Below are 21,853 nucleotides of genomic sequence, written 5' to 3'. Positions count from 1 at the left end.
ATCTTAAAAAAAAGCCCACATCCTACATCAGCCAAAATTCAATGCCTGGTTCTACTCCTGACTCCAGGTTCTTGCTGATGCATACCAGGGGGTCAGGGGTGAGGTTTCAAGTGACTGGGTCCTGCCATCCCTGTGGGAAATGGGGGCTGAATTTTCAGCTCCTGTTGTGGGTGTTTGAGGAGGAGCCAGTGGCCAGGAATTCTCTCTGTGTCTCCCTATCCTATGTTTTTTTTTTTTTTTTTTTTAAATAAATGAGTAAATCTTTAAAAAGAACACTCTGAGGTTTTTTGTCTTCATCAATTGCTTCAAAGAAAAGATGTATTTATTTATTTGGAAGGCAGTTAATTACACAGAGAGAGAGAGGATAGGAGGAAGGGAGGGAGGGAGAGAGATCTTCCATCTGTTGATTCATTCCCCAAATGACTGCAATAGCCAGGGCTGCGCCAGACCGAACTCAAAAATCCTGAGCTTACTCCAGGTTTCCCCAGGAGAGTACATGGGCCTAAGCAGTTGGGCCATTCTTCATTGCTTTCCTAGGCACGTTAGCAGGGAGCTGGATAGGAAGTAGAACAGCTGGGACTTGAAACAACACCCATATGTGATGCCAACATTACAAGTGGTGACTCAACCCACTACATCACAATGTTGTCTTCACTTCCCCCATCCAATGGTTTTTTATGTGTCATCTTTTTTTCCATAAAGAAAAGGACCCTTTGTTTTTATTCTGGATCTGAGCCTAGAGTCTATCATCATCTCCCTTTTTTTATTCTTCCAGAAATTCTTCTTCTTCTTCTTCTTTTTCTTCTTCCATTCTTCCTCTTTTCCCCATCCCCCTCCTCTCCCTACCCCTTCCTCTTCCTCTCCCCCTTCCCCTCTTCCTTTTCTTCTTCTTCTTCTCTTTCTCCTTCTCCTCCTCTCTCCTCCTCCTCTTCCTCCTCCTCCTTTTTCTCTCTCATGTTTTTTTGAGAGAGTGGCAAGAATGTGAGAGCACTTTCATCCACTGGTTATGACCTCAATGCTCACAGTATCCTGGGCTGGTCCAGGCCGAAGCCAAGGGCAGGGAATTCAATCCAGGTTTCCTACATGACTAGCAGGAGCCATCACTGTGGCCTGCTGCCGGAGTCCAGCTCCAGCTGAGTTCGGAACTCGCGAAGGGTGTGTGGATGAGGCGCAAAGAAAGAGAGAAAGAAAGAGACGGACCACTAGTAACTCTTCATCATCATAATGGACCACGCACAAAAGCTGTCCACTTTATTTATACAAAATCAGTCAAACTCTGGCTCAGACTTTTTACGTCATGGTCAAGTGGGTGTTTCCAAAGGTAACTCTGCCATTTGTTTCACCTAAGGCTAGAATGTTAACCACTTGGTGCCTGGCACCTGGCGCCTGGCTAGGAAAAGGTTCTCAATAGATGGTGCATATCAGTCACTAACACATTCCTACCACAATTACTTTACAGCTTGGTCTTGAGATAGTCAAGGAAGGAAGGGACCTTAAAGATCAAAGAAAGAGGGAAAGAATAGATTCCCACTACATCTGAAGACAGAACACCTTTGATTAGCATAGGATCAAAAGGGGAGTTAGCACCCTTGATTAGCATATTGCCACAGGATGCAGCCCTAACAGCTACAATAGCTCTTTGGCTAAAAACGGCACCAGCAACATTAGCTTCTAAGTTCCTATTGATATTTAACAGTAACTCCGCAGAGGCAGGCAATGCCTAAATAAATTACAGAAATCTCGATGGGGTTGTCCATGCAAAGCGAGGTGGAGCTGCATTCAGGTGTTGTAGAGACATCTGCGGGGCCTTGCCACACAGCGGGAAGTTCCTTGCGGCCTTGCCTGCAATAGAACGATACTCTTCACACCTTCCTGTCTTCCACACCCATCACACGGACCCCAGCATCCTGCTAGAGAGTGGATTAGCAGGAAGCTGGGATCCTGGCCACCTTTTCGTGTGTGCTGTTGTTGGTAAACCAGAAGTGAGAGGTGAAAAGAGTTAATTGTAAAGGCCCCTCCTGCAACTTGCCTGTATCCTGTTATGAGAACATTCTGCTTCTTGAAACACCAAGAAGCAGTCAGGAGCTAGGTAGGTTCTTGGAGTGCTAAAGATTTCCGGGACAGACAGCTACAGTGGAAGCATGCTTTTATACTATTGTTTGCATTGAAGTGATACGATCAGAAACCTGTGCCTATACAGTGTTAATGGTTACTATCTGCTTTCTGCTTTGTGTCACGAAGAAGCCCCCCATCACCTATATGTCTGCTGTCACGTAGTTACCCACTGTCGTGTTGTTACCCACTGTCACGTAGATACTTGCTTTAAAAACTCCCTACTTACTTTGTTCCAGGCGCTTCTTTGTTCATGGCAAAGAAGTGGCCACCCAATTGAACAATAAGGACATTCACTCACCTTGGAGTCCTGCTCAATTTCTTTTTTTTCTTTAAAAGATTTATTTTATTTTATTACAAAGTCAGATATACAGAGAGGAGGAGAGATAGAGAGCAAGATCTTCTGTCCGATGATTCACTCCCCAAGTGAGTGTGACAGCTGGTGCTATGCCGATCCGAAGCCAGGATCCAGGAACTTCTTCCGGGTCTCCCACGCGGGTGCAGGGTCTCAAGGCTTTGGGTTGTCTTTGATTGCTTTCCCAGGCCACAGGCAGGGAGCTGGATGGGAAATGCAGCTGCCGGGATTAGAACCGGCGCCCATATGGGATCCCAGGGCTCGTTCAAGGCGAGGACTTCTAGCTGCTAGGCCACACTGCTGGGCCCCTGCTCAATTTCTTTTAACCCCTACAAACAGGCTCTTGGAACATCAACAAGTAGTTACAGTGAACGAGCTGCCTTGTTGAAGGCAGAGGGAGAACCCTGAACAGTTGTAAAAAAACGAGTTTTTACATCTCCACTGCTGTATATAGATGCCTAAGTAAGAGCTTCATGCTAGCACCAGGAGTGACACAGGCCCTGCTTGTCCAGCTCCCCTTTTCTCTGCTGTGCACCACCAGAAGGCATGTGCTAGGGTCCACTGCTCAGAAGAGAGGAAATGTCCAGCATTGTGGGAAGCATTCACAAACCTCAGTGTTGGTGGCAAGGAAGCAGGTGACCCTGATGATGGAGTAACACATGTTTTGCAAGGGACTTGTTTCCCAATCCATGCCTTTCAACAGAATGGAGGGAGGGCCTAAAAAAACTGAAACTGCATTGAAGATCGATTCTAGATGATTGATTGCTGTGGAAGTTTTGGTGCTTATTGGAGAATGAGTTTAAATAGTTGCATGACATTCACTATGATAAAACCTTTCTGTATATGCTATGAGGTATCAAAACTAAATGTAGACTTAAGAGATGGAAAAGTTGCTTTAAAAAAAAAAATCCGTTGTAATGTGGGGAGGGAATTGTTGCCTTGAGAAGGAAGATATTGCGAAAGAGTGAACAGGTTAACAGGAATCGGGTGTCAGAGCACAGAAACAGCAGGTGGTGCACCAAGCAGGTGACATGACTGGACAGTATTTCTTCCCAGTCAGCTAATTCTGGAAGGGTCATTGGTTATTTCACATTCTGGTGCTTATTTAAAAATCAAGGTTATGCCAAAGTTCAGGGCCCCAAAGGAAGGAGAAAAACCTAACTGAAGTTTAGTCTAGTCAGGTTTGCAGGATTTTATCAGGATTGACCAGTGCACATAGTTCAGATAGTTATGAGACAAAGAGTGGGAGTTTGGAGGGCTGTGTTGGCCTCATCATGGGTAAACAAGGAAGGCAGCCATTGGTCTTTAAACTATCTTCCAAATGGTACATCTGTGCAGTAAGGAGTTTCTAAGCACACAAAAGAGGAGAGGGATTGTTTTTTCTAAAGATTTATTTTATTTTTATTGGAAAGTCAGATACAGAGAGGAGGAGAGACAGAGAGGAAAATCTTCCATCCGATGATTCACTCTCCAAGTGACCACAACGGCTGGAGCTGCGCCGATCCGAAGCCAGGAACCAGCAGCTTCTTCCAGGTCTCCCATGTGGGTGCAAGGTCCCAAGGCTTTGGATTGTCCTCGACTGCTTTCCCAGGCCACAAGCAGGGAGCTGGGTGGGAAGTGCAGCAGCCAGGATACAAACTGGTGCCCATATGGGATCCTGGTGTGTACAAGGTGAGGATTTTAGCCATAGCCTTCTGTGCAGGGAACAAGAGGGATTTTTAAATTGTTACTATTTTCCAGGAGTACAAGGCTCTGGTAAAGGTATGTGTTGACAAAGATGACCATAGATTTGATACTAGACCTTATGGCATGCTGTTAACAAGTTATAGTCATTTGTGGGACATTGATCCCATGAAGACATGCATTTGTCATAGATGCCCCTTTCGTGTTGGAGTGGCCACCAGCTTGGCTCCTGGTGAGGCTCAAATTCAGGATGAATTAGAAACACTGCAGTTGGTTTGCCTCTTTCAAACACTCATCGTGTGCAAACTGCTCTATCCTGAGAACTCAGTGAAATCGCTGGCATCCTGATACCTTTTTTAGGATCCAAGAGTGCAATGTTCTCCGAGTGCTTGTCCTTATCAACAAAATAGCCCGGTTTCTTTGAAGTGCAATGATGTGGGCATTAATCATGCCCTGCACACTCTCACTGGAACCTCAGAGAGTTGGATAAGTAAGGGCTCTCGGGGGCTGGTCCTCAAGCTATGGTGCCCTTGCTTTGCCCTCTCAGGGTGTTAGCGGGACTGTGACATCACCCTTATTTCAGACGCTGTCTTGTTTGTTTTTAACAATATGGGGGCAGAGATGGCCGATCAGTTAAATCTCCTATTTAGTTGAATAATGCTCTCTGCAGACTACTTTGTCTTTAAAAAAAAAAAAAAAACTTACTATTATTATTACTATTATTGAAAGGCAGATTTTTAAAGAGGGAGGAGAAATATGAAGAGAACATCTTTCATCCATTGGTTCACTCCCCAAATGGCTGCAATGGCTGGATCTGAGCCAATCCCAAGGCAGGAGCCAGGAGCCTCTTCTGGGTCTCCCATGTGGGTGTGGGTTCCCAAGGCTTTGGGTCAGCCTCAACTGCTTTTCCAAGCCACAAACCTGTCCCGTCCAGCAGGACAGTCAACGGGGGGTCACAACCACCTAGGAGAGAATGAAGGGGACAAGAGACACAAAGAATGGACAGCAAGACAGGATGTCTGATCAAGCTGTCAGCTTCTTGATTTTAATTGAGGGTTTTTATATTCTTCAGCAACTAAGGCTCAGGGAGGAAAGGAGAAACTGGGACACAAGCCATGGTCTCAAGACCGATTGTTCTTGAGCAGCCACCATATCAACAATAGTAACCACCATATTAACAATAGCATAGGTAATCAATAACAAGATGTCGGCAGGTACAGCATAAATCACATTCTGAAGCAGTTGCTAGAAACAATTGAAGCTAAGCATGTGATTGGTTTCATAACTTCTTTCCCAAGCATCTAGCCAGCCGGGGGTTTTCCACTGGCCCACAGTTCTACATTCAGAATGGCTTCAGTGTGGCTACAGTACACAGCTCCTGACATGGCTTCAGTGTGGCTATAATACACGGCTCCTGACACAAACCGAGAGCTGGATGGGAAGTGGAGCAGCGAGGACATCCCATATGGGATCCTGGCACATGTAAGATGAGGATTTCTTTTTAGAAGTTTGTATTGTAATTAATTCTTGGATTTGAGCCTTTGATGCAAGACACCCCTTCGGTACCCTGGGTTGGAGGTCTGGTTCTGCTCCCAATCCAACAATCTGCAGACACTAATCCTAGGAGGCAGAACGTGGTGACTCATGTACTTGGGTCCCTGCACCCACTCAGAAGACATGTACTAAGTTCCAGACCCCTGGCTGTAGCCAGGTCCAGCCATGGCTATTGCAGGCATTTGGAGAGTAAACCAGAGGGTAGGTAACCTCTCTCTGCCTTTCAAATAAAACAAAAGTATAGGAATAAAAATTTAAGAATTCTATCAGTTATCAGAACCATAATATACTAAACATAGCATTTCAGCAGTTTTTCAGGCATCACAATTTTTTTTAGCTCCTGGCCATTTCCTTACCACACAAAGGATTCACCACATTGAATCAGAGATCTTCACATTAATTGCTACTTCTGATACCAATCTGGATAGCGTGGTTCCAGTGCGGATGCAGAGTAGGTCTTTAAGTATGGGGGCACCATCATTAACAGAAGTCTTGCAATTTGCCAGACACAGGTTCCATGGTGGCATTCTAGAACAAGTGGTAATGGTCCAGTGAGAGGGACCACACTGGCTGTGGGAAGCTGCTCTTCTGCCTTTCCTTGTCTTTTTACACTGTTGGTTACATTATTCCTCAGAGTGTGGGTGACCTACTAATGTCTGTCAAGGAAACTGCAACCCGTAAGTGAAAGGCTGAGCGGTAAATCATCTAGACAGCTGGGTACTGCTCACACAAAAACAGCACAGTCTGCATAACATAGCACATTTATCTTTATACATTCTGAGAGTTAATGTTTCAAGAAGATAAATTCAGGGTAAGATTCCCACGTGTTCTGGGGCCAGGAACAAGGGCTCAATTCTCTGACAATTTTAAAAAATAATTAGTAACAATTTTTAAAAGTATAATTATTTAATAATTCATTTAAAACAATAATCCAGTTGCTTTTTTTTGATGGACTATTTACTACAGACAATAGTGATAAAAATTATTATTTGAGAGCCTGGCACTATAACTCAGTGGCCAAATTCTAACCTTGCATGTGCCGGGATCCCATATAGGTGTGGGTTCATGACCTAGCTGCTCCACTTCCCATTTAGCTCTGATTGTGGCTGGGAAAGTAGCAGAGAATGTCCCAAAGCCTTGGGCCCCTGCCACCCATATAGGAGACCAGGAAGAAGCTCCTGGCTTTGGATGGGCTCAGTTCTGGCCATTGCGACCACTTGGCGAGTGAACCAGTGAATGGAAGATCTTTGTCTCTCCTGGCTGAAGTCTTCACCTTGCCAGGCTTATTCCTTTTTCTAATAAAATTTTTTTTTCCCATATGTCAGCAAGCTATCTCAACCCTTAGACTGTTCAATAAGCTCAATACACATGTTTGTTCTATTGCCCTTAATTTGTGTGTTCACAACAATGCCAACAGTGTGCTGGGTGACATTGCAAATCCTACAAGAATGCCAAGGTGATACTTAGGGGGGCATTCCGTTTTGAACAGGAACATCCATTCCCCAGATGTTTACAATGTCACCTCTCTTGTAAATGCACGCATAACTGGCCAAAGGAACAGCTTCCTTGTTTTCTGCAAGTCCTGGAGAACATGTACCTGTGCCTATCCTGTTTCTCTTTGCATTTGTCATCTTGGTGAATAGCTGGAAGGTGGTAGTTCCGGCAAAAAGAACAGAAATATTCAGTTTTTACGCATACTCAGCTGCTTTTTCCCTGATCCCTCCCCATTCTGGCTAAAGTTACCTCTATGCTGATTTTAGTTTTATCATCTCTTGATTTTCTTTATTGTATAATCAAATGTGATGCAGGTATGCTTAAAGCATCCAGTTTTATTTTTACATGTTTAACTTCACATATACCTTAATTTTTTTCACTCTCTTTCTGTGTTTGTATAGATTTTAATTCAAAGAGCTGTGCAGTAGTGCCTGCTTATCCACAAGGAATACATTTTAAGAGACCAGTGGATGCTTCCAGCCACAGATAGCAATGAACTTTATATATCCTTTTATTTTTTTTTTACTCTTCATGCATATATGTAATAAGGTTTAATTTTCAGATTAGGGAACAGTAAGAAATTAACAATAACAACAAATATTAAAATAGGAAATCCATAGCAATGCCTGCAGTGTTGATCCAGTTTCCTTCTGTGATAAACAATACAGCTTTGAACGTTCTTGTGTGCTGCCTTGTGCCTGAATGCAAGAGTGTTTTCAGATAACATGCCCAGTAATGGAATCGCTGAGTCCCAGGGCACGTCTTTCCCAGCTTTCCCAGATAGAGCCAAGTTGATTTGCAGATTCAGCACAGCAGTTTAGACCGTCATCAGCAGTGGATCGCTGTTGCCCTGTCCACGTCTTTGCCATCATTTGATGGAGCAGTCAGCCTGGGCTGGCCTAATAGCTGTTGCTGTAGTGTAACACTTTAATCTTCAAAGAACAGAGGGCCATTTGAGTTTATGGTTCTGGAGGTGAGTTGTTCCAAGTTGAGATGTCACAGAATTCCCTTCCTGCATCACCCATCTAACAGACTGACGGAGAGTCATTAACCTGAGTTGGAGCCTTCTTGACCCAATCATATCTGAAAGGCACCCTCGCTTCTATGCCTTAACATCTCACAATAGGAAGACCATATTTCTTTTTTTTTTTTAGGTTTATTTATTTATTTTTTATTGAAAAGGCAGCTATACAGAGAGGAGGGGAGACAGAGAGGAAGATCTCCCGTCTGATAGGTTTACTCCTAAAGTGGCTTCAATAGCTGGAGCTGAGCCAGTCCAAAGCCAGGAGCCAGGAGCTTCTTGCTGGTCTCCCAGGTGGGTGTAGGCTCCCAAGGCTTGGAGCTGTCCACAGCTGCTTTTACAGGACACAAGCTGAAAGCTGAATGGGAAGTAGACCACCAAGACACAAATCGGTGGCCATCTGGGATCCCAGTGCATTCGAGGTGAGGACTTTAGCCACTACACTATCGCGCTGGGCCTGAAGACCATATTTCTAAATCATACTTCTGATAATTGACTTGCATCTGGAATTAAAAGAATTTGCAGGACTCAATATTAAAATGATGACCTTACTGAAAATAGGCTTTAGCTTGTCACAGTCCTGGCTATTGGGGCTCTCTGGGGAGAGGCAGCAGATAGCAGACCCTTCTCTGTTGCTCTGCCTTTCAAATGACTAACTGACTGAATAAATAAAAGAATTTCAGATGTGCAGAATTACATAGTAATTTAAAAAAATTAAAAATCCGTGAGCACTCACTAGTACCTCAAGAGTGGGTATGATGACTATTATGAGCAGTTGTTGAAGATACAGCAGCTACAAAAAAAGGCCTTTGTAATGCTCTTCTTGGTACAACTACAAGGCGGAGTCTTGTGGAAAAAAATCCCTTTTCTAAGAAAGCCACTTTGCCGGAAGAAGAATGACCACTGGCGCAGGAATGAGAAATTGCATACAGAAGTGTGGTCCCAAACTAACTGACTTCCCATTCATTTCTTTAAAAGCTTATTTGTGGGCCCAGGGGCATGGCCTAGTGGCTAAAGTCCTCGCCTTGTACGTGCCTGGATCCCATATGGGCACAGGTTCTAATCCTGGTGGCTCCAATTTCCATCCAGCTTCCTGCTTGTGGCCTGGGAAAGCAATCGAGGACGGCCCAAAGCCTTGGGACCCTGCACCCATGTGGGAGACCCCGCAGAAGAAGTTCCTGGCTCCTGGCTTCGGATCAGCACAGCACTGGCCATTGTGCTCACTTAGGGAGTGAATCATTGGACGGAAGATCTTCCTCTCTATCTCTCCTCCTCTCTGTATATCTGACTTTGTAATAAAAATAAATAAATCTTTAAAAAAAAAAAAGCCTATTTGTTCTTCCCAAAGAAGCACACTGTTCTCCCACCTTCTGCTTTTGAGCTGGTATTGTTCTAAGTGACTTAGAACTCAAACTCTGTTAAATTTCTTTATTCTAAAGATTTTATCTTAGTATGCCCTTCAGGGATTAATGTGAGGATTAAATGAGAAAGTGTGTGTAAGTTACCTATGTTTTGTTGTGTGCCTTTCTCCCAGCTTCTTGTGATTTGTTGACAGCAGTTGGTGCTTCTTGGCTTGTAGAATTATCTCTGCCCTCGGCTTTCCATGCATGCAAGATGAATGTTTCTCTATATCCAGATATCCTCTTTCTGTAGTTAGTAAGACATAGTGGATAAATAAGCCATAACTGATACTGTTTTTACTTGATTACTTCTCTAAAGACCCTATCTAAAACAAGGACACATTGTGAGATTCTGAGATTTAGGACTTTGACATACAAAATTCCCAGGAGATGTGTTTGAACCTGTCACAGTAACTCAGAGAGCAAAATGCAAGAGGAAATAATCTGTACATGGGAAAAGATGGAGGATCACAGAAAATTGTATTGGCTAGAATTTTGGGAAAAAAAAAGTATGGGATTAAATTCCAAATGTGTTAGACTAGTGATGAAAAATATAAAATTTGATTAAGTACTGTTGTTAATAGTGAGCACTGTCCTAAAAATCAGTACTGCTTTTGCTCAGGTGCTTAGAAGAAACGTGAATGTTTTACCAACTTGGCTAATAACATCCCAGGTGCAATTCATTGTTTATCAACTTCAATCGCCTGAATTCCACTGACCCAGAACAGTGGCAAGAATCTAACAAGCATGAATCATGAATCTGTTGCATCCAACCTGCTCTGCTACAATGACTGGTACTCCTCCCCGAGAGAGCCTGGAGGCCAGTCCCCACACAAAGCCATTACCAAAGGTAAGTGCAAAGCTGCTGTGTCTGTCCTTTGCTGGCTGGGACACAGTGAAGACAGTTGCCATGAAATTGCTTGTCATACCCCAGTCCCGTAATGGAGTAAGTGCGCCTCAGAATCATCTTCCTGCTAATGCCCACCCTGGGAGCAGGCAGAGTACCTGTGTTCAAGTCTCAATGTGGCTTCTAATTCCAGCTTTCTGCTAATATGCACTCTGGGAGGCAGCAGATAATGAGTCAAATACTTGGGTCCCTGCCACTCACCGGGGAAATCCTGGCTCCTGGCTTTGGCCTGACCCTGTCCCAGATACCAGAGGCAAGTTGGGGAGTGAACTAGCAGGTGAAAGGTTTCTATTTCTGTCTTTCTTTTGCATAGAAGCATTCAGATATATTCATGTAAAAATATGTGTAATCAATTGTGGAAAGCGACATCTATCTCTAGAAAAATGCTAAGCTCAATGACAATTAGAAGCAACAGAAAGTGACTTTCCGAAAAGACTATAAATTCTTCTAAATAATGTAGAAAAGTCACTTTCCCAAGATCTAAAAGCACAAACAGGCTGTGGTAGAAGGCAGAAAGACAACATCACAACAACTGATAGTAAAAAACAGACAGCAGCTAAAATAAAAATTGAATCTTGAGATTCGTTTCACTGTTTCACAGATAACTTGCAATAGGCTAAAAGGAAGATAATTAGAAATAATCTGAGGGTTTTTCAACAAATATTGAGTGTGTTATGTAAAGTGATAATAAAAAAGACTACATGAGTGCCACTACAGTAGCAACAAATTTGTTTTGAACATAAAGTACTCAAAGGTGGAATTCTTCAAAAGAGCTCATTTGAATAGCATGTCTCTGGGATGTTTGTGCTACCCTTTGAAGTGTGTGACTTGGGGAAAGTTGTGAAACTTCTCAGTGCCTCAGTTTCTGATCTACAAAATGGGAACCGACTGATGTTGCGGAGATTAAATGAGTTAATACATGTGTGTAAGAGTCTTGGTACTGTGTCTGGCACCTGGTGAGCTTCAGCAAGTGTTCCTAACCATGCAGTAGACTGTATCATGGGCTCAAAATTTTGTATTTGGTGACATGAGTCACAATTTGAGTCTTGAAGCCACTCATTGCAGGATGTGTTGCAGTACCAGTTGGATGAGGGAGCAAGTGTCTCAGGCAGCAGGCATAAATCTCCTTGGAAATGTCTCTCTTATTCTAGAGGAGAGTTGAAAAGGAAAGATTTAGTTCAAGGAAGGGGTTCTGAGTTAAGGGAGAGGAAAAGTTCCTCTTGCTCGGTGTCCTGGCTACAATATTTAAAGCAGTCACTTTAAGTTACTAAAACCAAGTATGTAAACTGAGTGATAATGAATTCCCAAGTATAAGAGCTTCTGGGATGCATCTAAAGCAACATGTAGTTGCCTTTAGGTTGTAATGTTTGGGATAGAACTTAAGAAACCCTGAGGATTCACTTGCTTTAGGAGAAGAATAAACAACTGGATAAACCCAAGTAGAAAGTGAAATAAGAGTTTAAAATAACAAACTAGAAAGTAAAGACACAGTGAAGAGCATCTGTAGGGCCATAGTTGATTATTTGGAAAGACTAATGAAACGACAGGCTTCTAGTGAGAAGGACGAAGGGCAAAGAACGATGGAACCATAGTCAGCATTCAGATCAAGATGGGGAACATGATAACAGACACAACAAATGCTTCAAGAGTGACTTAACTGAAGGTGTAAAACGACTTTATGCCAGTAAGTTTGAAGGATTTAGATCAAAAAGTTCAATGTTCCAAGAAGTATTTCTTGCCAGAATGAATACAGGAAGAAGCAAATAGGGCAAGTAGTCTGGTGCTTTGGAGCCCAGTGCTGGAACTCAGCACAAAACAGTGGCCTCCCATAAATCTTATTTAGCACACCTTTCAGCCCTGCCCCGGAGTGAAGAGAGCATTTTCTGCCCGGTCAGAGACTATTTTCCCCCTCTTGCAGGAGGGTGTGTGATGTGAACATTTCTTTTCTGTGTGAGCAGAGGCTTATTTGAGCGGAGCTGTGCAGTGCGCAGCAGCCTGGTGGGGATGAAGGCTAGCGTTCTCTCCCTGCTGTGACTGCTATGATGTCACATCCACAGATGCAGCATGACTTTTCTGCACACTCTTAACTGTGGCCAAGAAAAATCTGTTGTACCTTAAGGAATTAGCTTTATGCATGCATCCCCATTGTTGGTCTCATGGGAATGTGCGAATGTGGTGCACCTGCCCTCACCAGCATACTGTAAGTATTACCGGGTGCCTTTCTTTGATTTGTAGTTTTGATTGATAGCCATGACTCAGTCTGTCTTGTATAAATCTGAGTCAGTTCACATCCACATTGTGTAAGAGAAACTGAAATCTGAGACTGCACGGAAGTCTGGTAAGTACCCAGTTCAAATGCCTCCTCTGAATGTTAGCTCCAACTTGGACTCTCTGATCACATAGGTGTTGATTATTGTAGCTGAGAGCATCCAATTGCATGTTCTTCTTACTTTTGGTGCAGTTGGAACATGGGTGGAACTCTTTGGACCACATAATTGGAACAAAATTCCAAGGAGTGGCTTAACCACAAAGGGGGAGGCAACCAAAGTTCCTACCTGACTGAGAGGCACATTGCAAGTTGGGTTATCCATCCTTGACTTGAACATATTAAGTGGAAAACCATTTAAAAAAAAAACTCGGTATTAAAACATGCCTTTTTTTTTTTAAAGAAGCAAATACAAATTGAAATTTGCTGTACATATAGCCTATGAAAGATTAGTAGTGAAAAGAAATAACACATTTTTAAGAAAAAGACAATTTTAAAAAATGATCATAAAGAAACTTGTGCAAGAAATAGAAAAGTTTCAGTATCACTGGCCATCAAGTGCAAATCACACCACAAGAGTTGGATTGATTGTTATCAAAAACCAAAAAAGAACATGCTTGCAGGGATATGGAAAAAGGGAATATCTTTATCTGCTGTTGGTGGGAATGATAACTAACACAGCCATTACAGAAAACAACACAGGAGTTTTTCCAAAAAATTAAAAATACATCTAATTTATGACTCAACTTGTTGTGGGCTAAGGAGTTCATTAGTGCTCGTTAGCCTGGGCAGGAACAGGAACTGGGTTTATGGCTAAAAACACCTAGACTAATTGGACTCATCAGTATCCAATATCTTGCTAGATGAGGATGGGGTGAGGATGGGGTGGGGGAGAGTATGTAAGGAGAGGTGAAGGGGCAGTAAGGGAGACTTGGCAGACTTCTACCATCACTGGTTTCCTGTTGGTGTACTTCATCCCCAGAGCCTCTCCCTGTCCAGGTTACTGGCTCTGCTGGTCGGAGCACCAACTGTCCCACATCTCTGTGTATGTCCAAAGCAAATGAAATCAGCATGTAAACGAGGTACCTGCTGTCCCACGTTCATTGAGGCACTCTTAAGATACAGACCTGAGATCCAGCAGCATGGCCTAGCGGCTAAAGTCCTCTCCTTGAACTCCCGGGGATCCCATCTGGGCACCGGTTCTAATTCCAGCAGCTCCACTTCCCATTCCTGCTCTCTGCTTGTAGCCTGGAAAAGCAGCTGAAGACAGCCCAAAGCCTTGGGACCCTGCACCCACGTGGGAAACCTGGAGGAGGTTACTGGCTCCCGGCTTCAAATTGGTGAAGCACCAGCCATTGCGGTCACTTGGGGAGTGAATTTTTGGATGGAAGATATTCCTTTCTGTCTCTCCTCCTCTTTCTATATATCTGACTTTGCAATTAAAAAAAAAAAAAAGGCCTAATGAAGTATACTTAAAATTTTCCTCAAACATTCTTAGAAGGCAGGGGATTTCTATGTGGCCCTGACCTGTCAGGGCTTTGTTCAAGTTACTTGAACAAAACAAAAGGAAAAAAACCTAGTTAAGCAATCTTCTTTTATGAACATTCTTATCTATAAGTCAATTAAAATAAACCATTTAGTATATTGCCACATAGACATGTTCACCAAAATGAAAAGAAAAAGTTAGCAGATTGGTTTGTATCAGACCTTGAAATATCAGAGTCAGAACTAGAACTTACTGGAGCTAGCTGTAAGATTTGGTCACCAATAGATGAAAACCACTTAATGAAAGATACTAAAACATTGTTGCTCTGGAAGAGGATCAGGTTTTAATTGCATGTGCCCATGATGAATACCTAGAAAAAGCTGCAAATAACATGATCAATTATACCACATATCCTTTAAGAATCTGTAGTTCTCCTGTGGGACAAAGTATCTTACGAACAATGCTGTACTCCCAGATAAGCACACATGTGATTATTCCACAACTTGGAACAATTTTACAGTTAGGTCGTGATGCCAGACCCAATAAATACATCTTTAAAAAAAAAAAAAAAAGAAGATGACAGATACCTAACTAGCCTAGACATTAGGAAAAAGCTATGGCTCTCTCTCCTGCCAGCAAGTGCAGCAGCCTAGCCCAGCCCTGTTGGCCCCCAGCCTGACCTGTGCACAGTTCCCATCACTAAGCTGGGGAGTCCCTGAAGTTCCCTTACCAGGCCTGCTCCCAATCCTGAATCTTACATGTGTTAGCCCAGCCCATCCCTAGTCCCAGCTCTGACTGGAGGGTACAGCAGCCTAGCCTTGCTTGACTCGCCTCAGTCCTCATGCAAACTGGCAGGCATTATGGTTCATCTAACCCTGGCCTGCACCCTGTCCTGGCTTTCACTTATACCATCATGTGCTGTGGACTGACCCTGCCTGGCTCACCCCCCAGGCTTGGCTCATACATACACCAATGAGTGCTAATACCCAGCCTGGCCTAGTTTTCTCCTAGTCCCAGCTCTCATGCTCACCAGCAGGATCTGTAGCCTAGTAGGGGTGTTCCCCGTGTTTGCCTAATAGGCCCATTCCCATCCCCAGATCTCTATATGGCAGCCAAGGCAGCATCCCTGCTTGACATGTTCTACTCTCAGTCCTGGCCCTTGCATGTTCCAGTGGGTGCTGTAGCCTGGCTTTACCCAACCTTCTCCCAGCCCCAGTTCTCGTGAGCATCAGCTAGGTTCCTGCAAGGTGAGTTCTGTAGTCCAGCCTGGCTTGGCTAACCTGATCCCTCCATGTAAAATGGCAGAGGGTACTGTAGTACCCAATAATGGCCCAGTCAGGCATGTACCAAGCCCCAGTTTTACATTTCCCAGCAAGCAGTGGGCAATGCTTTTTAGCCAAGCCCAGGTTTCCCATGTCATGGGTGCTTTGGCTGATTTTCCCCCCACCCACCCACTCTAAACCACTCCATCTCAACTCCCTTGCCTATCTGCTAGTGCAGTGTGCTGCTCCATGAAATACCCCAGAAGTCATTCCTTGCCTGCCAAACATGCTCCCAGCCACTCTACTCTAGTACCTGCTCAGAACCCCTTCCCTGAGCTAAATCTCTCTGCAGAAACCTCTCACACATGCCTCAGGGCTGGAGTGGCATGTCCTGGCCCGGAGTTCCCTGCCTTTCCCAATTATTATAATTTTTTAAAGGAAGAAGAAGCAATTATGCTGGCATACTAGTATAGTTAACACATATTTGGCATTAACCAATCTCAAAATATTTGCCAGCTACTGGCTGATTTTCTTCCAGGAGGGTTGTTAACACTTGCCTAGGTGCAAAACAACCTAGGCAGTGGCCTATAGCTGGAGCACAGCTGTGACTTTTTTTTTTAAAAAAAAAAAAAGATTTATTTTTATTGGAAAGGCGGATATACAAGGAGGAGGAGAGACAGAGAGGAAGATCTTCCGTCTGATGGTTCACTGCCCCAAGTGACCGCAATGGCTGGAGCTGAGCCAATCCAAAGCCAGCAGTCAGGAGCTCTTCTGGGTCTCCCACATGGGTGCAGGGCGCCAAAGCTTTGAGCCATCCTCGACTGCTTTCCCAGGGAGCTGGATGGGAAGCGGGGCCGCCAGGATTAGAACCAGTGCCTATATGGAATCCTGGTGCGTGCAAGGCTAGGACTTTAACCACTGCGGGATCACACCGGGCCTGGCACAGTCATGACTTTTTAACAGAGGAAATGTATGCATCTTTTATGTTAGGGGGAAATGAATATGCATGAGACAAAGCTGTTGTCATCACTCACAGGGTTGGGTCCATGTCCATGAAGGCCCAGTTCAGGAGACTGCTTTCAGGGTGAGTTCCAAGATATGATTACAAGGGTTAAACTCCCCCTCATCCCCCAGTTCTCACCTGCCAAGGTCTTAGCATTAAAAAGAAGCAAAAGAAAAAGATAATAAAGATATATAAAAAGAAGCAAAAGATGAGTTTTGCATACTTTGTGACCCAATTACCCAGGTATTTCTCCAGCGGTAGGGTCCAGAGCAGTCCAGGGTCACTGGGGATCGTGTCTCTCCCTAGAATGTGATGGAAAAATTTCAAAGGGAACTTTGAAGAGCATCAGAAGTTAATAGGGGTTGGAAATAGAAATGAGTCAGGATAGTTTTGAGCTGCTCAGGGCATTTGCTGATGGCAGGATCACTAGGGGAGGTCCTCAAATACCATGTGGAGTCTCAGGTCATGGCTGACCACAGCAGGTCCAAGTGCAGGGCAGGGTGTGCCCAGTGGGCAGCTCCAAGATGAGGCATTCCAGACCCTGGTAGCATTATAGACATTTCAGTAGGTGTTTGTCTCATAGTCTGTAGCAACAAGAACTAAATACAGCACAGACGAAAGAGCAGGTCAACAAAGCAAGTGAAAGTAGATCTCTGCGGAGAGATTTTGAGACCTCCAAAGCTATCAGGGGATCCAAGAGAGAGTTCCGCATCAGGTCTGGGTTCGGGGGCTTATACGAGGTACCTACCAGTCAGCACTTCTATATAGTTTAGTTATGTCAAGGATCTGATTTGTTTTTGTTTCCATGTCTCTCTGGAAACTGACATGGCTATTGAGCAGTAAACCTTGCCAAGCACTTGAAAGACATGGCAGTTTGGTGACCTGACCTGTTTAAGGCAGGTTGTGCTAACGACCTTGAAGCACACTACTTTGTGATATAGTTTAATCTAACCTGGTTTATCTTTTTGCTAGCCTGGTTTCACTTATGGAACCTATTATGTTCCCTAATCTGTTAACCTTTTTAATTCCTCATAGTAGCTCCCCATAAAGTACAGTGCTTGCTTTCATAAACATTACAAGGATTCCAACATGTTAAACAGCAGCAAGATGCATAGCAAAGCATATTTTGGTGTTCTGGGATCCACATATTCTTGACATGTGGTCTACCACAGTCAGAGTTGTAAATGCTTCTTTAAAAAAAAAAAAGATTTATTTATTTTTGTTGGAAATAAGAGGAAAAGAGACAGAAAGGAAGATCTTCCGTCCGATGACTCATTCCCTAAGTAGCCGTAACAGCTGGAGCCGAAGCCAGGAGCCAGGAGCTTCCTCCAGGTCTCCCACATGGAAGCAGGGTCACAAGGCTTTGGGCCATCCTTTACTGCCTTCCCAGGCCTCAAACAGGGAGCTGGATGAGAAGCAGGGCCGCCCATATGCGATCCCGGTACATTCAAGGTGAAGACTTTAGCTGCTAGGTTACCATGCTGGGCTTGTGAATGCTTCTAGGTCACGTGTAAGTCAAGCCTGGCACTGCCTGTCCTAACTGAAAACTAGATAAGACTGTCCCAGTTAATCTCCTGGGTTACAGTTTTTGGTATACACTTAAGTTTGAGACCTCGCAGATCCCTTAAGGCTTCAATTCATGACTCACTAAATTTCAAAACTGCTGTAAGAACATTTCTGTTGAATTGTCTGAACTAGGAATGTTAATCTAGAAATTTCCAGTGTCTGATATGCTTGTGTTTGAATGTCCTTCTAGACAGAATAGTAAAAATGAATATATCAGGAGCTACCCAGTCCTTCGAGATAAAATTGATCCCTTTAGGCCACTTGAAGTGCCGTGGTACATCCGTTCTATTTTGATATGTTGACACCTTGACAGTGTTACAGGTAGCACACTTTCAGGTATGGTTTGGTGTAGGAATTAGTGAAAGGCAAAAGCTAAGTAGGATGTTTGCCACCTTTGAAGCTACTTTTCACCAAAGGGTAAGGCTGAAGAACATTCTGTCAAACATTACTTGTCCGTGCTTGTTGTTGGCACTTTGCCCTTGTATGTTTTCTCCAGTGGATTAGCATTGTCTAAGGGCCTATGAGCTGTGGACAGGGTGCAGGACAAATCCTTTAAAGTCTTGCTTGAAAAAAACAAGGCAGAAAGTATAGCTGGAGCTGTGTGCATTACTTGCGTTCAAGATGTTTGGGTGTGGCATTACCCAGCAATGCTTTTATTGAATCTGGCTCTGGACTGAGAAAGCTGTTAGCTCAAGTCCTTGCCACATTCCTGTGCTGCCTGACCAAAAGTACTTACATAGATACTCCGAGCCTTAGGTTTCGTACCTGATGGTATACACCTTAGTCTGGTGGTATATACCTTAGTCTGGTGGTATACACCTTAGTCTGGTGGTATACATCTTAGTCTGGTGGTATACACCTTAGTCTGGGAGCATACGCTGTAGTCTGATGTTATACGCCTTAGTCTGGTGGTATACACCTTAGTTTGGGAGTATACGCTGTAGTCTGATGGTATATGCCTTAGTCTGGTGGTATATACCTTAGTCTGGTGGTATACACCTTAGTCTGGTGGTATACATCTTAGTCTGGTGGTATACACCTTAGTCTGGGAGCATACACTGTAGTCTGAAGGAAAGTGATCCCACCAGATGGAAGATGCAAGAAACGAAGGGTCAAAAATAGTAAATATTTGGACAACTATATAACATTTTAAGCAATGATGCTTAGTTATGTTTAAATCTAAAAGAAAGTAAGAGAGTTTAAAAATATATACTCTCCAGGTTCTGCAGAATGTAGCAGAGTTGATTTAAGGGATCACATCACAGTTTATGGAGTGACTGCCAAAAAGCCCCTCAAAACCAAAAAGCAATCCAGCACCTCAAGCCCAAACATCCAAACCAGTAAGAAAGAGAATGCTACAAAATGAGGTAAAGCAGGAAGTGAGAGTAACCTAAAAGAAATTGATAGATTACTACCAAGTTATTTTCAGGGAAGATAAATGAATTCAATGTCTTAGTAGTTGTTCCAGTCAGTTTGGACTGATATAACTAAAATGCCATAGGCTGGGGGGGGGGGGCTTTTTTGGTTTTTAAAGATTTATTGATTTATTTGAAAAGCAACAGAAGTGGGGTGAAGGGACAGAGAGATATCTTTAATTAGCTGGTTTACTCCCGAACAGCCACAGCGGCGGAGCCTGGTTGGTCCAAAGGCAGGAGCTTCCTCTGGGTCTCTCACTTCGGGCCTCCTCTGCTATTAATTTAGCCTGAATGTAGTTTTGATAAAATAGAAATTGACTCACAGGACTTATTCCTTTCCATTCTGTCCCTTTCATTTCCAATTCCCTCTCACCCTTAATATATTCCAGATTTTTCAAAGCTTTTAAAATTGTACTTCAGCAAACCTTTAGCAGCAGCATTAGTCTTTTTTTTCTTCTTCTTCTTTTTAAAATCGTTAATTGCTTGACCCAGTGCGGTAGCCTATCTGCTAAAGTCCTTGCCTTGCACATGCCAGAATCCCATATGAGCGTTGGTCCTAATCCCCGCAGCCCCGCTTCCCATCCAACTCCTTGCTTGTGGAATGGGAAAGCAGTTGAGGAAGGCCCAAAGCCTTGGGATCCTGAACCCACGAAGAAGCTCCTGGCTCCTGGCTTTGGATTGGCTCAGCTTGCCATAGCAGCCACTTGGGGGGGAGTGAATCAGCAAATCAAAGATCTTCTCTGTCTCTCCACCTATCTGTATATCTGACTTTCCAATAAAAAGAAATCTTAAAATTTTTTTTTTAAATTGCTAAACCAAAGAACTATTAGTCTTTTTTGGAAAAACATCACATTATCTTGATGTTTTCATTTGTGTCTCTATACTTTGAGCATTTCCCCCAGGTTTCAGGCATTTGAATTTCCTCCAGTGAATGGTGTCTCACGTGCTATGCGTATTTCCCAAATGGCACCTTTGTCTATTTTTGTTGGGCTTTGTCAAAGGAAAGGACTACCATTCCATATTTGACACTGAAAAGATTAGTTTAAGGCTCAGAAAGGGGGAGCTGTCTTCATCAGGTGCTGTGTCTGACCTGTGAGATTTTAGGGCAGTGCTGCATGAGCTGTTGTGTTGTTGGTAAAGGTGAGAGTGGGTTAGCGTCAGCCTTGGGTATGTGGCCTGGATGACGTACTGAGATCATAGCGCTTTGTTGTTTTTGTTGTTATCTACTTTTTCTTTTTAATATTTATTTATTTTTATTTGGAAAGCCAGATCTACAGAGAGAAGGAGAGACAGAGAGGAATATTTTCCATTCATTGGTTCACTCCCCAAATGGCAATAGTGACTAGGCCTAGGCTGGACCAAAGACAGGGTTTTCTTCTTCTGGGTCTCCTACAAAGGAGCTAAACACTTGGGCCAATCCTGTGCTTTTCACAAGCGTGATAGTAGAGGGCTGGCTGGAGAGTAGAGCAATCAGGATACAAATCGGCACGCACATGTGACCCTGGTTGTGCAAGTGGCAGCTTTACTCACTATACCACAATGCCATCGCTTAGATGCTTGTTTTACTTGAAAGAAAAAATGACAGAGAGGAAAAAGCAAAGAGAAAGACATCTCGCATCTGCTGGTTCACTCCTTAAATGACCAAAATGGCCAGAGCAAAGCCAGGCAAAAGCAGGCAACCTGATTTTCTACATGGTTAGCAGGCCCTAAATATTGGGGCCACCATGGCTGCTTTTCTTTCTTTCTTTTTTTTTTTAAAGATTTATTTATTTATTTGTTTACTGGAAAGTCAGATTTACAGACAGGGAAAGATCTTTCATCTGTTGATTCACTCCTCAAGTGGCTGCAATAGCCAGAGCTAAGACGATCTGAAACCAGGAACCAGGCACTTCTTCCCAGTCTACCATGTAGGTACAGGGTCCCAAGGCTTTGGGTTATCCTTGACTGCTTTTCCAGGCCCCAGACAGGGAGCTGGATGGGAAGTGGAACAGTCAGGATACAAACCAGCACCCATATGGGATCCTGAAGCATGTCAGGTGAGGACATTAGCCGCTAGGCTGTGTACTAGCAGTGATCTGGGTCGGGATAGTGAGCAGGTAAGGTTTGGACCAATGCTCCAACTTGAGATGCTGACAGTGCAGGTTATAGCTTCACCTGACACAACCAGCTCCCAAGTGTAAACTTAAAAATATATATATATATATTGAAAGGCAGAATTAGGGAGAGAAAGAGAGAGAGAGAGAAGGGGAGAGAGATCTTCCATCCTCTGATTCACTCCCCCAGATGACTGCAACATCCAGGGCTGGGCCAAATTGAAGACAGGAACTTA

At 43.6% G+C, this 21,853-nt stretch overlaps 1 long non-coding RNA gene across 1 annotated transcript in view; it reads left to right on the top strand.

Annotated features, from left to right (window-relative positions):
- LOC121151037 overlaps positions 1–21,853 on the top strand; it is an 82,174-nt gene that overhangs the window by 21,375 nt on the left and 38,946 nt on the right. Inside the window, exon 2 of the long non-coding RNA XR_005883106.1 lies at positions 10,242–10,469. This is a non-coding gene — a long non-coding RNA (uncharacterized LOC121151037). The remainder of the gene's footprint in view (positions 1–10,241; positions 10,470–21,853) is intronic.

The sequence above is a fragment of the Ochotona curzoniae genome, unplaced genomic scaffold (assembly GCF_017591425.1).
Source record: "Ochotona curzoniae isolate NIBS_2020 unplaced genomic scaffold, NIBS_Ocur_1.0 contig_2235, whole genome shotgun sequence".
Classification (NCBI taxonomy): Eukaryota; Metazoa; Chordata; class Mammalia; order Lagomorpha; family Ochotonidae; genus Ochotona; species Ochotona curzoniae.
The sequence above is the reverse complement of the archived record's forward strand: the minus strand, read 5'-3'. Positions and strand labels throughout refer to the sequence as shown.